Raw genomic sequence first — 11,697 nt, 5'->3', positions numbered from 1 at the left:
TCTAATTCGTTAATTATATCTTAATCAGTCATCAAGTGCGAAGATGATCGCAATGAATATCCGTTTTCAAATCATTCAGCCATATCATGCACATTTATGATGGAGGAGTAGAACACAAAGAAGAATGAGTTCCCTTATTGGTTAACCGAAATGATCATCTGTTCTTTTTTGTGTCACTCGACTGTTGAAGAGTTGTTCAGTGTGTCCCAGCCTGGATAAGAAAAGACAATGTACTCTTTACTTTTTGTTTTGGTGCTGTTTTAGACAGCCAACAAGGTAAATTACCTACAGTATCATCAGGGAACGTGAACTGAGGAAAGTTGAGCTTTAATTATTCGCCACCACACCTTTTTAAAGCCACAACCTCCACAGAAACCAAAACAAATTTGCCTAAGGTTTGTTATCAGGCAGGTAGTTTCGCCTCATTCATTAAATGAGTCGAGAAACATGCACAAATCTACATCCTAAAACGAATTCAAGGGCGACCTTTCACTCCACCTTAATTAAATGCATGGTGCAAGATAAAAATGTGAGTTAATTGATTCCAAATAAACATTTTAATTTGCAAAAATTAAATTTATAGTTTGCTGACGAATAATGTTGGTCATTAGCATCAACTTAATATTGTGGTGTAATTTGAACCTGATTTCTGCGTTAATTGACTTAAAACAAAATTCCAGTTGTAGTAGAGTACACTGTAATTGTGCTTGATTAACTAATTGTTTCTACCACGCTTGGTTAAGGATTTTCCAAGTCCACTCCCACTTAACATGCCCTGGACCAAGGTTCCGACAGTTAAGACAGAATAGAAATACTACGCAAAGGACATTTTAAGTGTGAGTCATCTTTTGTCATTCAAATACAGTAAGATAGCCTTGAGTTGCACTGTATGGTAAATTGGCTGTTGACCAAAATTAGCACCTTTGAACGCTGTGAATAGTTCTGTGAGAGGGATACCATAGTATGAGAGCCTACTGTGAGAGAAAAATACTTTGGTTACTATTGGTGATATCGCTTTTTATTAAAAATAATCTTGGTGAAGCAGATCAAGGACATGCTTCTTTGAGTAGGATCGTATAGAGATGTCATTGAAATGCAAGATGTTGGCAGTGCACGCCATTCAGAATAATTCATTTAGGGGTCATTTCCTTTTTTCCTTTTGTCAAAACATACACAATACAATTTGAAGCACCGCAGGAGCAACTATAGCCATCGGGGCTGCCTTTGTTGTGTACGTTGAGAAAGGAGAGGACTTTTCAAGACTAGCGATGTTAAATTAAAAATCGTTGAAATAAAATAAAATCCATTGGGCACAGGACAAAAGCATCACTGCTCTCTGTCAGGTTACATTTTGACAGATATTGCACTTTGGCCACACCCCAACAATAATAACTCTTAGTCAACGTTCAGCATGGATAGGGTGTTGACAGCAACTGGCATGGGAAAAGGATTGTGTACAATTCAAAAGTGGCTTCTGCTCTTCACTTAACCAGTTCAATATTGTATGGAACATGCAAAACAAGATGAGAAGTACACTAAAAACTTGCACGGTTGTGATTGACCAAACTTCCACATGCAGTTGTAAACACTAGGCTAAGTACTCAAAGACCACTCTGTTTGTCTCAAGACCACATTGCCATGATGTACACACTCATGCAGACTCAATAGGAAAACAATACCAGCGTTGCTTTACACTGTAATAAGCTCCTGAATTCGCTAGAGTAGACAAGTTTAAAAAGTATGGCAGTGCTATTACCTAATCAATTATCCTTATGCGCTAACCATTATTAATGTGCTTCAAAAGGACATGAATATCGCCATCATCAGTGACCGGTCCACCCCAGAGATCAGGACCATACGATGGGAACCATCCGTGGTCGAGGCAACAAAATGAATTGAGCAAGCATTCTGCGTTAAATTTTCATACTGTTTGAAATAAGACTGTCGCGCAGTGTAAACATCTTTGTTACATCTTGTAAAATTGATGGTGGTTGATCTGCAGATTGGGTGGCCATTGAAGAGTTGTTTCTGTTAGTTCTGACAAAAACTTTACAGATTTTACATATTTGGCACTGGTTTTAAATATGCAAAGGCCCAAACTTGGATGTGATGGCAGCATTTATTTTGCCTGTGTCCCCATTTCCCCATGGTAATATTGGCAGATTGTTTATTTAAATTTTGTTATTTATCTTTTTTAAAGACTAAATGAAAGCTCAGCGGCAAGTTCCTTTCAGGAAGACTGGTTGTAATACATTCACTTCCGCAGCTGCTTATAATCACACTAATCACAAGACGTTCTCTTAAACTATTAACTTTTCACCTTCATTCTCCAAGCAGCCATATCAACGGCTGGCAGCCAAAACTATAAAATGGTTCTCCTCTCTCCTGCAGTCAGCTGTGATTTCAGGTGTTCATGCACCTTATCATGGCATGTGTCAATAAATGTTCAAACTAAATGAATTCTCTCCTGATTGAAACATCATGTGTTGAAATAAACAACTGCAGTTCAAAATAAAAAGTGAATTGCCTAATATTTTTTTTGTGGAATCAATTAATTTCTTTCTTTAAAGGCAAAAACATTAAAAAAAACTAAAAACTATTATACAATATATTTGGAGCAACTTAATTTATAAATGGTTGTCAACTTAAAAACGTGTGTTCACAATGATGGTAATTAAGTACATACAATTTAAAATTCCTTTTAAGTCATGTGGTAAAACTAGTCGGAACAACTTAATATTTTGAGTAATCAACTTCAAAACTTGTGTTTATGCTACCAATTATTAAGTAAGTGCAAAACACCTCTGATTGTAGAGGAAAAGCCTTCTCCCCTAACTCAAATAACTTTGTTGCTTTAATACAATTTCATTAGAAGTTGTCTTAACTCAATAAACATCGATGCAAACTGTTGCGTTGATTTTCTTTGTTGAGCCAAGGGATTTGTTTTTAGAGTGTAGCCTTAATAAAGCACCTTACATGAGCATAATTATTTTCATGTATAATTAAAGTAGGCCTGTCAATTTGTGATTAAACTACAACCACATGCTGAACAGTGTCTGTGGTGGAATAAACAGAACGAGAAGTCTTGAAATATTCATACATTTTACTTGCTGCATGCAGAGTTGTCCCCTTGTTTTACAGACCAAGCTCTACTGTATGTGCATTATGTGTGACAGTCATACAGCAAAACAAGTCCACAGGAGGCATACAAAAACAGTACGCAGGACTTTGACTTTTGGAGAAACGTAATCATGATTTAAAAGGTAGCTCAACTGGTATTAGTGCTGATTAGTGCTAAGTAGCAGCATTTATGAGCTACAAGAGGTCTGGTAATCAGCATGTTGATTTTTTGTAAGGAGCTCCAAAATGGCAAAAATAATCTGTAACGAACTGCTGCTGCCTCAATCAAAAATCAAACTGCAAGATATAGTATGTCAAGGAGAGAGCAGTCTGGAAAGTCACAAAAAAGGTGTGGAATGCAAACTGCATCAAAAAGGAGAAAAAGCAGCAACAAAAGGGATGTGATGTATTAGTATAACCCCTCTCTAACTGTGGGTGCACTGGGGATTTAATTACTTCAAATAAGAACCCCTTTCTCAATAAGCGCTTCTGATATCTGTTTACCCCCTGTACACTGCTCTACACACATAGCATTTCCCCTGAGAAACATACTGAAATGGATGTTCACACATGCTCTTTGTTCTTTTTGTTTTCTCCTCTTTAATCGTGTCTCATTTGCCTACATTTATATGAGAGGATTGATACCACGCTTAGCTTAGCGGTAGGCTGTAGTGGAGTAAAGGGGGAAACAGCTAGCTAGGCTCCTTGGTAAAAAAAAAACTAGCATGTTTATAGCCTACTAATCACTATGGCATACAGTATCCTGTTTGTTAAAAAGCACAAAAGGGTCAAATCTGAATTAATTTGTGTGACTTGTGTACAGAGCCAGGCTAGCTGTTTCCATCCAATTTCCAGTTTGTATGCTAAACTAAGCTAGGAGGCTGCAAAGTGTAGCAGTAGCTTAATCAACTGGTTATGTTAATTTCCGCATTGTCTTCACTGCCCCAGAACTTAATCACCACGAACCCAAATACTAAGTCCCTCAACTTTACAGCAGAAAATAATGTTTACAGCCAATTGTTTGGTCTCTTTAACTAACTTTCCTATTCATGTCAACTGTAAATGGGATGAAGTATGATATTAATCACCTGTTTTAATTATATGTAGGCTTAAGTTATGCAAAATTGGGGGGCCCCACGACTACTTTGAGTGACAGAGGGGTGTTATTATAGGTCGCTAGCTGCTAGCTCTGTTACAGGGCCCCCTCTTTGATTATTTTTGTCTTTTATTTTATAAAGTCTGTAGCTGAAGTCAGTATGTAGAAGCTGGGTCAATTAACGGTAAATTAAATTCTGGAAAACAAAAAAAAAGGTTAATGGTTAAGTCATCAATATATCACTATGTCTTTAAAAAATGGTTGCAGACTGATTAACATACCCCAGCTGTTATCAAGATAAAACTGATGAAGACTGACTTCCATTACTCACCTCTTGGCGCTCTCATTATTCCACTTTGTATGATATAATTACTGATGGCCAATGATCACACAAAAGCAAAAAAAATTCAATTTAATAATTTACATAGAAATGGCATCCAGATGCAGCATTAGTCAGCCTATTACAAACACTGCCAACGTGAAATCTTTCAAACCTGTCGCAGAACGCTAATTTACAAATATAAAAACCCCATCTATTCATCAATATCGCCATCAATTTGTCAAACATTTCAGCCTTATTGGTTGTCAAAAGCCTTATGTGTGATTCTGATTTCTTCTCCACACATCTGAACAGCTAGCATGAAAATGTCCGCACCTGCAAACATGATGTATGCATATGTGTCACATCTGCCATTTGCATTCTGCCACTAATCCCCCCGAGCTGAAAGGTGATTACCCTGCTTGCCAGTCAAACGCTGCCCAAGAAGAGACAAATATGCTCTGTGTGGACATGAAGGGAGGAAAAATCCCCCCAGGTGGAAAGAAGCAGTGGGTGGTTGCTGTATTCATTCATTTTACTGACATAAATACTCATAAAAAACATACTATGGCACACATACATGAACGCCCACCCCCACTTGGTTAACATGGTAACTGGTTGACACTATACATAGTATCATACAGTACATACAGTACATGACTCCCACTCCCAGATTATACTCTATGAAAGCAGCATATTCACATTTAACAGAATACTCAATTCCTAATAAAAGTATCCCACTACTTTAGTTACAGGTACATTTGAAGAAGCTGCAGTGTTTTATAGGTTTACTTCACTGAAGTGTTTCTAAAGATGCTGTAATGGTTTTGAGTAAAGCGTGTCACATTTTAAAGCTGTACTTGTAACTACGTAACACAAAACAAAGCCTGATCAACAAATCTTATTTAAATATTAAATGAATGTTTTATGTCTGATTGTAAAAAACAAATGGTAGGACTGAAAAGCAAGAAAAGTTTGAAATGTAAATGTATCTCAGTCTTTCTTTGTTGGCATTGCTCATTATACAGAATTGAAGTGCTTCAGACCACAGTTATCCAATCACAGGAAAATTGGAAAGTGTTTTACTAATGAGAATCTTTGATTAGCAGACATGCTTTTACTTTTTTATATCTGTTAAACAAATAGTTTGGAAGCGTAGTAGGATGCAGTGAGTTGTATTTGAGATAGAGTATATTTAATTGCCTGAATGTGCGCTCAATGCACTCAATACATACTTTGCATTTGCTCCAGTCAATGTTGTGCAACTTCCTATATAGTATATATACATATTTTTTTTTATCAGAGAGATGAAACCCTCTTTAATGGTCACACATGCAGAGCAAACAGCACACACAGTGAAATTTGGCCTCTGCATTTAACCCATACTAGTACCAGGAGCAGTGGGCAGCTATTGCACAGCGCCCGGGGAGCAATGGGAAGTGGGGGGGGGAAGGGGGATGTCTGGTGCCTTGCTCAGGGGCACCAAGGCAGGGTCCAGGAGGTGAACTGGGACCTCTGCAAGTAGCAGTCCACACTCCATATTTAGGTTTGGTCGGGGACTTGAACCGGCAACCCCACGGCTCACAGTCCAAGCCCCTATGACCCAGCATTTCATTTCAAATAAATCCACTATTTCATTTAGTCAGTCAGACCCTCATCTGCACGGAAACACACAGAGACTTCTGTCCTCTCTCATTGGCACCATTTAAAGAGCATCACATCAGAACATATGGGCAAAACAGCACAGTCGGAATCCCAGTGTGAGTAATCTCGTCAGAGGAGTGTTCAGAAAGGTGGCTGTGTGTGGGCAAACATGCTTGATCCAGGAAACAGAGAGCACCAGAGGGATAACAGAGGATCAAGTCCCCGGAGCAGACATGAAACAATGAATGCTCAAGTGTGTCTTTGGGTGTCTCTTTGTGTGTGTGAGCTTCTTCTTTCCTCAAGGACCTTGGTCCATCTTGTTCTCCTGATGCTGTCAATAGTGTTTAAAACACAGTTACAGTATAGCTTGCCGCAGTCTGTGGAGTGGAGTTGCTAATGTCTGTTAATGTCGTATCATTTGTCATGCATGCATTTGTGTTTGCAAGCATCGAAGGATTTTCAACTAACATCCTGATCTGTGGTGCAGAACACCTACTTCCACTTCTGGTGCTTAGCTGATAAGGCTCAAATATTCCTTTTGCTCAAAAAGAAGAGCAGAAACAAAGTATGTTTTATTAAATCCTTAATGTTTTATGGTAGCGCTGGAATAAACGTCCACAACTGCCAAGCTAAAACCTTTTTATTTGCTCACAGCAACTGTAACATGTTTTTCAGGGCTATCCATGATTGGACAATCCTATTGGTGCTTTTTCAAATGTGTTTCTATGGTGACGTTACACAACCAGCCAAATTATGCTGTTTCATAGTGTTGTGAAGACAACAAAAACAGCAAAGTAAAGGATACAAAGTGATAAATGTTGTGTTGCTTGTTAATGGATTTTTTTAGCACTTGCTGTTACATGGGCTGCTTATTATTTACCCGGATTCCAAGTAATTAGGGACGTGGGCTTTATATGAACTGCGAAACTGAGGAGGTTTATTTTTAAATTTAGAAAACATAAAAGAGCAGTCGTACTGTGTATCTTGTTGAGTTTATCGAAAATGAACGAGACCATTTGTTCCCAAGCAACCAGAAATCTAATTTAGCACAATGTCCGTCTTTGGTAAAACATTTGGACATCTAATTTTATCAGAGCTTTCAACCAAAACATCTCTATGACAAGTAAACAAATGTCCTCTGCTGATGATGATTAACATATTCGTCAATATCTAGTAAGGGCATCTTGCGTAATTTTTTTACAGTTGTGGTCGGATATTTGGTTGGTGTCTGAAAATAAAATGTTGAGTTTTAAGCGCAACACATCTGTCAGGACAACCTACATTTTTTTTTGCTTGATATAGATTGTCTCGTTTCTGTGTTTAAGCAGTTGAACTCTAAAAAGATAACTTTTTAAAGAAACCATCCGCAATGTTGTGCGAATCAACTTGCAAGGTTATTTTGAAAAAAGACAACAAAGACCATATCATTAATATGATGTTTCTTTGCTTTCACTTCCAGGAATGCTGGAGTAAGGTTTCCTTAGAGCAGACCAGGAGTACACAAGCTGTGTGTAAGTTTAAACCTGATTATGACTGAAGTATTTATTAAGTGAAGATTTTGGCATCTCCTTATTAAAATAGGTTGAACCACATACACTAGTTCTTACTTGAAGATAAGTTGTTAAATATTCGGTCACCTCCTGGTGTACATAACTAACTGAACCAAATACGCAGCTATCAAGCTTGCTAGTAAAGATCCTGAGGAATAAAGCAGTATAACACAATGAACCTCAAATTACAAAATGTGTTTCATGTCCCAGGTTAGGTTAGCATAATCTAATATCAGAATTCATTATGTAAACACATTTACAGGGGAATGATAATATATTTGCCCCCAAAAACTGTTTGTGGCTGTTGTCTCACTATGACGTTCTGTGACTAAGATCATTAATACGTTTCAACACTATCATTACTTTCTTGCTTTACTTTACACAATATGGTTGCCTGTATGGTTGCCATAAAAGGATATAAACAGGAAGCTGGAATCTCCTTACATGTATGTCCTTTTTTTTTTACACCCTTCGAGAGCCCGCTGATCTGCCCATATGTATCATGGGTCAGCTGGTAAACAGCAGTCAGTGTTGCGTAGTACAGTGTAAGTGACTTGCAACAGAGAGAAAAGTGTTTGATCATCGAATGTGTGGAAATGTTTTTTGAACACAATTACATGTTTCACTGAACAGAATCATTTTTCTTTAAAGGAGCTTGCAATTCATTGGCGGTGTGCTCTCCTGTGTAGGTGCTTGTTTAACATTATTATTAAAAAAGAGCCCATGAAATTGGCTTTGATACCCACTTAGTATTACATCCTTCACATTTGTTGTTTTGTTTTGATTACTACTTTTCAAATCTTTACAGCTGTTGCTATGTCTTTAAAAACTCGACACAGTTGATATTCTTAGGCTCTTTTTCAACTGCACAGGACGCCTCCATAGCTTGTTACCAACACCACTGTTAGCTAAGCATTTGCGATGTGGTGAGACAGGAATGTCTTATTGTGAATGTGAGCTCAGAGGAAGTGGGTGGCATTATTAGCGCCTAAGAATGAATAAAAACAACAAACAAACAACTGCTTTGTTACGACCAATTGACAACAATGGGACACCCTGCACAGTCAGACTCATGTTCCGCTAAATGACAGATTAAAGGAAAAAACTGAATAGGTTAGTGGGAAATGATAACAAAAACAGATATTTCTGAAGCTGGTGTTGGCTCCACACATCACAAATCGGATCATTTGTGTTCGGTGCTTGGATGTTTTTCATGCCTGAGTCTCTCAGGGGTTTTCAGGGTCAGCTAGCCATGCTGTTATAACAAGCAAAGAGATACTGACCTTGTTTCAAAGTGATCCTGTATTTATTTTTTTAATGATGAAGAAAAAGCATCTTTTGTGGGGGAAAGTATTACATTCATTCCTGTCAGGTGAATTATCTCATGACCCCCTAAAAATGCTTTTCTAAGACTCTTTGTTGAGGTATAAACCTCCAGGCTGTAAAACTATTGTGTGGGATCTAATGTCAGGCTCCACAGGCAATACTTTCATTTGCATCTATTAATTCCTATTGTGGTCCTTTTACAGAATTAGTTTGCAACAAGAAAAACATACACAACTGCCAACCTTCACCTCTGAGGACAACTTTGAAAACGGAGAGTCTGCTGGTTTATTGTCCTCCACAATAACTACAGACCTGACCTTTTAAAATTCAATTAAACATTCAGCCAGTTTTGATTACCAGCCCTCCCTGAACATGTACACAGGGCAGTCTTCCAGCTCGTTCTTTCACCACAGACTCCATAAATGGCTCATTTAGCTCCCGGTGGCCAACTTCAACACTGGGAGCTGGCATTCCAGTCACTCCAGTTTCACCATTATTAACGGGGAGTAAAGAGGCTCACATGAGTCAAAACGAGTCATTACACTTCACAAATGTGAAGTGTCCTCTATTAATAAACATCCCTGTTATGTCTTTAAAAAAGGCACTCAGAGAAAGTGACATTAGTTTAGTTTTATGCACTAAAACAGAATGGCTGCCTTTTGTTTTGAATACCAAACACGATTTGCAGCTTTATTGTCTATACTTTTGAAGTGCTATGAATTGAAGCTGAATATCACAGTCTCTCCAACAGAGAGTTAGTAATATGCAAACATTTCAAGGTTAGGGTGCGAAAATTAGGATAAAGCAAACATACTGAAGCTCTTATTGCAGAATAATTCATAAAGTAATAAGTAGGTAATTAATGGAAGTTATGTGATTTTTCTTCTGTGTTTAAACATTACTGTTGGTATTTATTATCGCCATTAAATGAATGGATGGGATGGGCAGAAAGAGGAGAAGTACATGTCGAGGTTTTTAACACACTCATTCCCTGAGAGTTACCGAGCCTCTGTCAATATTAATCTTCAAACTTTTCGGTAACATATCCTTCTGCGGAGAAAGCAAACACAAGTATCGGGTAACGTATTCCTCCCTTCTTCCGACAGCTTTGTCTCCATAGCAACTAATCCGCAGGCTGTGGCAGTAAAGAAGTACCTTGTGAACTTCTCAATGAGAACAAGTCGCTGTGGACTATGGGGTGGCACACTGAATGTTAATTATATTGCAGACCTAGATAGGAGCACAATAAATAATAGAGCAACATGGCATTTGTGTGTGTGTGTGTGTGTGTGTGTGTGTGTGTGTGTGTGTGTGTGTGTGTGTGTGTGTGTGTGTGTGTGTGTGTGTGTGTGTGTGTGTGTGTGTGTGTGTGTGTGTGTGTGTGTGTGTGTGTGTGTGCTTGGTCCCAAAGTAATTAAAAAGACAACGTAGGGCATCAGAAAAACTAGAGGTAGGCTTGGGAACTAGATGGTCAATGGTTCAACACCCCTCACAGACCAAGCACAAGTATTTGTCTGGTACTGTAGTAGGAGAACCGAACCCCAAACTGCTCAGCGTGCCAAATCAAGGAATCCCCCTTAATCTGACACCTCTCCATTAATGCATTTCTAAAGGTCCTTTGTGTGTATTTCTGGTGTATTGTGTAGAGAAACAACAGAGTGAAAATAGAATTTCCCTCGAAGTGATAAATAAAGTCTTCTTCTTCCAATGGGAATCCTTCAAGCAGTATGTGTGCTGCATGTGCAGATTTGGCAAGGCTGTTGCAGAAGTTACCCAGACCTCACTAATCAGGGCTACAAAACCCTCTCTTTGTGAGTTGATTACAGTGCTGGAAGGATTGTTGCTCACAGTGGGTGATGACACGTGACATTGGCCACTGTGAGCTGATTAGGGACATAATTAGATGAATAATTTCTAAATTGCATGAAAACAACATTTTCTTTTAGTCACCCTGCTCTGTGTGACTGCTTATGAAAGAGAAAACGGCAAATTTAGAGAATCGAAATACACTGAGCACTACTGAAGAGTGAAAAGAGGTGGCATTGCTCAAAGCAGTTGTGATAACAACTAAAAAGGTAATACGATGCCAATCTCAATACTCAGGAGGTTTCCAGAGTCAGGATTTCCGTACTAATCAGGACAATATAAAGCCTTTTTTTACGTTAGTAGTTCAGCTTGTTCAGTTCTCCGCTGACAAGAAAACAGCCCCCTTTAACTTAATCTGAAATTGTCCATTTTGGCTTGTGAACTACACACACTAACCCATAAATGCTCAAGTGTGTTCTTCTTAGTTCAAAGTTTATGGCAAATTAGTAAAAAATGAAAAGCTGAAATGTTTTTGAGGCTATGATTCATTAGACTTGAAATCATATTCACGCCACATTTGCCTTAAATGGCTTTTAGAAGCAACTTGAATTAACTTGTCTACTTACTCCTAAACAGCTAGATGCTCCAGTGTTTCCAAGCTAGTTTCCAATTGTGTCTGTGAGTTTTTAGAGATTAGAGTTTTTGAGATCTGATTGACTATACCGTAATGTTTTCAATGGTGACCCATGCAGTGAACAGAAATCTATTTTGTGTCTGGTTCCTTCCCCTGTTGCTGTTCCTAGGGTGTCATGTGATGTGCAGAGCATAACACCTTC

At 38.3% G+C, this 11,697-nt stretch overlaps 1 protein-coding gene across 1 annotated transcript in view; it reads right to left on the bottom strand.

Moving 5' to 3' along the window:
- trmt61a (tRNA methyltransferase 61A) overlaps positions 1-11,697 on the bottom strand; it is a 735,410-nt gene that overhangs the window by 348,645 nt on the left and 375,068 nt on the right. The gene's annotated exons all lie outside the window — the stretch shown is intronic.

This window comes from Notothenia coriiceps, unplaced genomic scaffold (assembly GCF_000735185.1).
Source record: "Notothenia coriiceps isolate Sejong01 unplaced genomic scaffold, NC01 NC01_scaffold00037244, whole genome shotgun sequence".
In the NCBI taxonomy this organism is placed as follows: Eukaryota; Metazoa; Chordata; class Actinopteri; order Perciformes; family Nototheniidae; genus Notothenia; species Notothenia coriiceps.
The sequence above is the reverse complement of the archived record's forward strand: the minus strand, read 5'-3'. Positions and strand labels throughout refer to the sequence as shown.